The following is a 5419-nucleotide window of genomic DNA, read 5'->3' on the forward strand; positions in this document are numbered from 1 at the left end:
ACCTCGGACCTGCTCGTGATGCATCTGTGGATACTTGACAAGGTGCGGTTAGCCTTGCTGACCGCATCCTCACATTGGCGGCCCATGTTCATTTTAGAATCGATAATGACTCCAAGATCTCTTTCTGCCTCTGTGCTTTCAAGAAGGGAATTCCCCAGCCTATAGGTATGCTGCTGGTTCTTCCTGCCCGAGTGCAGTACCCTGCACTTGTCAGTATTGAATCCCATCCTATTCACATTCACCCACCCCTGTAACCTGTCCAGGTCCAGTTGTATCCTGTCCCTCCCTTCTAGCATGCCCACCTCACCCCAAATCTTGGTGTCATCAGTGAATTTGAACAAGGTGCTTTTCAACCCCTCATCCAAGTCACTGCTAAAGAAATTGAACAGTATGGGCCTGAGGACCGAGTCCTGGGGGACTCCACTGCCTACCTCCGTCCAGGTCAAATATGACTAATCCACCACCACTCTCTGGGTGCGGCCCCCTATCCAATTTGCGACCCACCTGACTGTGTAGGCATCAGTGCCACAGTCACCTAGCTTTTTAATGAGAATGGGGTGGGAGACAGCATCAAAGGCCTTCCTGAAGTCCAGGAAGACTACATCCACCGTGACACCTGCATCCAATGATTTTGTGACCTGATCATAGAAGGCTATCAGGTTGGTCTGACAGGACCTGCCCTTAATGAACCCATGCTGGTTGCCCTTGAGCATCCTTCCCCCTGCTGGTCCCTCCCAGATGTGTTCCTGGATAATTTTTTCAAAGAGCTTCCCCAGGACCAAAGTAAGACTAGCGGGCCTATAGTTGCCTGGGTCCTCCCTCCTCCCTTTTTTGAAAATGGGGACCACATTGGCCTTCTTCCAGTCTTCTGGCACCTGGCCAGAGCACCATGAGTGCTCATAAAGCCATGCCAGGGGCCCCGCGATGACCCCTGCCAATTCCCTCAGCACCCTAGGGTGGAGAGCATCTGGACCTGCTGATTTGAATACGTTCAGCCCCTCCAGAAGTTCCCTAACTCAGTCCTCCCTGACCCTAGGCCTGACAGAGTCACTACTGAGTCTGTCCTGAATCCTGGTTGGGGAGAAGTCCCGGTCCCTGCTCAGAAAAATGGAGGCAAAGTATTTGTTAAAAAAGGGCTGCTTTTTTGTCTGGTGCAACCACCAGATTGCCAAGCGTATCCTGCAGGGGCCCCATGTTGCCTGGTGCCTTCTTTTTACTCCCTATGTATTTATAAAAAGGACTTTTTGTTGTCCTTGATCCTTGTTGCTAGCCCTAGTTCCGTCTCCGCCTTAGCCTTCCTAACAGCCTCCCTACCGACTCTTGCTATGGTGGTATAATCCTCTTTGGTGATAGCCCCCGCCTTGCACTGGATGTTTTTGGCTTTCAGACATTCCTGAATGCCGTTGGTGAACCAAGGGGGCTTTTGAGCACTCTTGCCCCCTTTGACTCGCATTGGGACTGTCACCCCTTGGGCTCGGAGGATCGTCTCCTTAAGGAACGACCACTTGTCTTGGACACCTAGTTCCCCTACTCTCCGGGACTGCAATGCCTTTCCTACCAATCTCCTCAACTCGTTGAAGTCAGTCCTCCTGAAGTCAAGGGCTACTGCCTTGCTGCAGGCCCTTGACACTCTGTGCTGAATAGTGAATTCCAGTAGGCGATGATCGCTATCACCCAGGTGGTCAAGGATCTGGAGTCCCCTCACCAGGTTGTCGCCTCCATTCGAGTCCTCCAAAGAGGACCACTAAGTAGTTGGCCTGGATCAGCAGCTCAGCTTACCTGCTCATGCTTGTGAAAGCTGATTCCCCTCACTACACTGGGACTGGAGCAGTGGTTCCTGGCCCGTTCTCTGTGATGCACTTTCAGGGTTTCCATGGAGCCATGCCAGGTCACAAAGGCACTGGTGCACCTTTTCAGTCCCATAAAAGAAACTAACAATACACAAAGACTTTCCTATTACTTTTACACAAAGCCATCCTGAAGCTGCTGTGGAGATGTTATGCAGTCACCACAACAGGTGGAGGAGATATCCCAGAGCAAAGTGTTGCTTTAAGAAATGGGCCACAAGATGGGGAACGCAGGCATAAACTGAGACTAGCCCGAAAATGTGCAAGATCCTAGGAATAGACTAGAGCTTGGAGCTGTGTCCTGAATTGGCTTAAGGAACTTGGGACCCTCAATCCATGTCTCAGGCTACTTGGGACTGGTGGGACTCTGCATGGGGCAGCCACAGGTGTATCCAGATCTGCTCAGGACTTGGTGCAGGAGAAGGAAAAATAGCTAGAACTCTGCAACAGCAACTTCAGTTTCACCTCTTTCCAAATCACACACTTTAATCACATAACGGTCAGGGTGAAGTGGAGTCCCCCAAAGAAGATTCTGTTGTTAGCTATGTGCGAGCTGCTGGGAATCGCTCTTCTGGTTGGGGGAAGTAAGGGTTGTGCAAAGGCTAACACAAGCCGACTCTTTCCAGGACTGCCCAGTAGAACCAGGTGTGGCTGAGGGATGCCTGATGCTTTGGAGGCAGCCTGGCTGCAGACCCTGTGAATCCCAGCCTTGGGGAAACATCTCAGCCCTGAGGCAGGATTTCCTCTGCTGATTGTGTAAGGCAGCAGCTGCTATCAGTTCTTCAGGCCCTCATCTTTCCTGTCCCAAGGAGGTGACACTGCAACTTTGTAGAAGCAGGAGAGATACAGGAAGGGTTTCCTGCTGGTGACATCTGTGGGCTGAGAAGGAGTCCCCTGAGGGGAGTTGTGCAGGCACTATTAGGAATGAAGGAATAGCTTTCAAAGGCCAGGAACAGAGACTGGTGGCAGCTGGCCGGGCCTGGACTTAGAATGAGTCTGGTGGGACCAGCAGGGCCTGTCCAGGGCAAATGTCAAGGTCCCACAACACTCAGGGGCCAAGGAAAAGTGTTCATCTTCCTCAGAGGCTGGGAGTGAGGTGGCTGTCATCCAAGAAGCTGCCCTGCCCCCCCTCACAAAGCCAGTAAGGGCCCCATCAAGCAGCCCTCTATTCTACATGTTGCTGTCCTCCTTTTGCAGTCAGGGAGAATCTGCCCCCACCTTGTGGAAGAAATCAAACTTCGCGTTGTGGTTGTATTAGAATTGGCAGAGCCATCTAGGTTTATTTAAAACTATACAAGTGATCACAGGGAGAGCTCTTAAAGGAACTCTGACCTCTACAAGTTTACAAGCATATTTATACTTTAGACAGCGGAAAAAAAGATGCAGGGTTCAGACAAAGCAACCTTGAGAGAAACAGAAAGATGTTGATCATTTGTTTGTCACACGTAAGCAGTTTACTTATTTAAAAAAAACCACTATGTTTTGGGAACAGTTATCAGCTTCTAGTTTGGCAGAAAGGAGGTTAACATCTGCACACAGACAAAACAAGGCATGAAGGTTTTTTCCTTATCTTAGAACATTTTGAAACACATAGCATCAGCATCAGCATCTTCTTCTCTTCTCTTTCTCTCTCTTTGTCTCTCCTCCTAGTCAAGTAAGAGGCCTGGTTAAACTTATTTCCACTTTCCCCGCTTTTGGGCCTTTTTGGCCCAACGTATTAGATATTTATAGCCACGAGCCTTTTAACTTCTAATTTTTCTTCCTTTTTACCTTTTCACTATTTTAACATACGTATCACAGAAGTCGTCCAATTAAGGGATAAAGCAATCATGGGCACCCCTGTCATTGGAAGGTGCAATGAAAAACAAATAATCTAACTAAAACATATATCTTGCAATAAACCTCTTTGCATTATGAAATACTTTCAAGTTAAAATCCTTTATGGTTTCTTAATTAGCATGTATGAACACTTTTAATTTACAGCAACACAAGAGCAATTACACAGATCAGCACTTACTAAATGGAAGCGGCAATACAACCTGTACTGTGTTTTAAACATTTGCTGTTGTGATTTTTGGAACGCAAGCATTTGTCCTCAAATGATAAGCAATGAAGTTTATCACTTTCTATGCACATAATGTTTAGTGGAGACAGCTTTTATTGGAGCATTGTTGTTCGCAGTTCATTCTTGATCTTTTTCAGCCGGGAAAATGACCTTTCTCTTGAGCAGTTTGTTACCATTAGACTCAAAAAGAGCCACAATATTGCTTCTACATTAGGTAAAGCCAACTGAATCAACCAAAACTGAAATTTTTTTGGCAAATTTTTTGTACATGACAGCTCTTTTCTTCAAGTTGGTTTCAAGTCCAGAGAAGAGCCATGCGCATGATCAGAAGTCAGGAAACAGACCTTATGATGAGAGGCTGAGAACTATGGGACTCTTCAGCCTGGAAAAGCGCAGGTTCAGGAGTGATCTGGTGACTGCCTATAGGTTTATCAGGGATGCTTACCGGGATCTGGGGGAACGTCTGTTCACCAGAGCACCCCAAGGGATGACAAGGTCAAACAGTCACAAACTCCTCCATGACCATTTCAGGCTGGACATAAGGAAGAACTTTACTGTCCGAGTCCCCAAGGTTTGGAATAGACTGCCGCCAGAGGTGGTTCAAGCACCTACTTTGAACGCCTTCAAGAGACATTTGGATGTTTATCTTGCTGGGATCCTATGACCCCAGCTGACTTCCTGCCCCTGGGCCGGGGGCTGGACTTGATGATCTTCTGAGGTCCCTTCCAGCCCTAATGTCTATGAAATCTATGAAATCTATTCCCCCCCTTTTGGGCCTTTTTGGCCCAACATATTACATATTTATAGCCACGAGCCTTTTAACTTCTAATTCTTCTGTCTCTTTACCTTCCATTAGTTCAACATACATATTATACACTTCATTTCTTTGCACAGAGGTTAACAAGCTATTTTGCATTTGCTTAGCAGCACAACTTAAGCAGCATCATGTTAGCATAGGTATTAAGTATATTCTACAAAAATAACAAACAATATTAACAGACTATGAATAACTGTAGAGCCCAAGGAACTAAAAATGGAGCAGGATCAGAAGAGGGAGGAAGACGCTGGGAAAAGGTCTGATTTGACCAAAATCTTTGGCACTCACTGTAGTTGTGCTGTGGGTTATACATATCACAAAAGTTGGTCCACTTAAGGTATAAAGCAATCATGGGCACCCCTATCATTGTACTAGGAGGCAAGTGGGAACATATCCAACATTTGGAAACATTTAAATTCTTTGCTTATTGATAAGACAGTTGGAAAAAAAGCATTTTGGTGAGCATACCAGTGTGGGAGTGATCTTTTTGACTTAGTTTGAAGTCTAGTCTGATTTACAAAGTTTCTTTTAGCTGGTGAGTCTTTAAGTTCATATAAGATGATACAAAAGGAGAGACTGAGAAGTACCCAAGTCACAACTAACCAACCCCACCTCAGGAACCAGGAACTAGGTAGAGGCCTTTTTCCTTTCCCGAAGGGCATAGTGGTGTCGTTGGGGTACATTTTCTTC

This window comes from Alligator sinensis, unplaced genomic scaffold (genome assembly GCF_000455745.1).
Source record: "Alligator sinensis unplaced genomic scaffold, ASM45574v1 scaffold858_1, whole genome shotgun sequence".
Classification (NCBI taxonomy): Eukaryota; Metazoa; Chordata; order Crocodylia; family Alligatoridae; genus Alligator; species Alligator sinensis.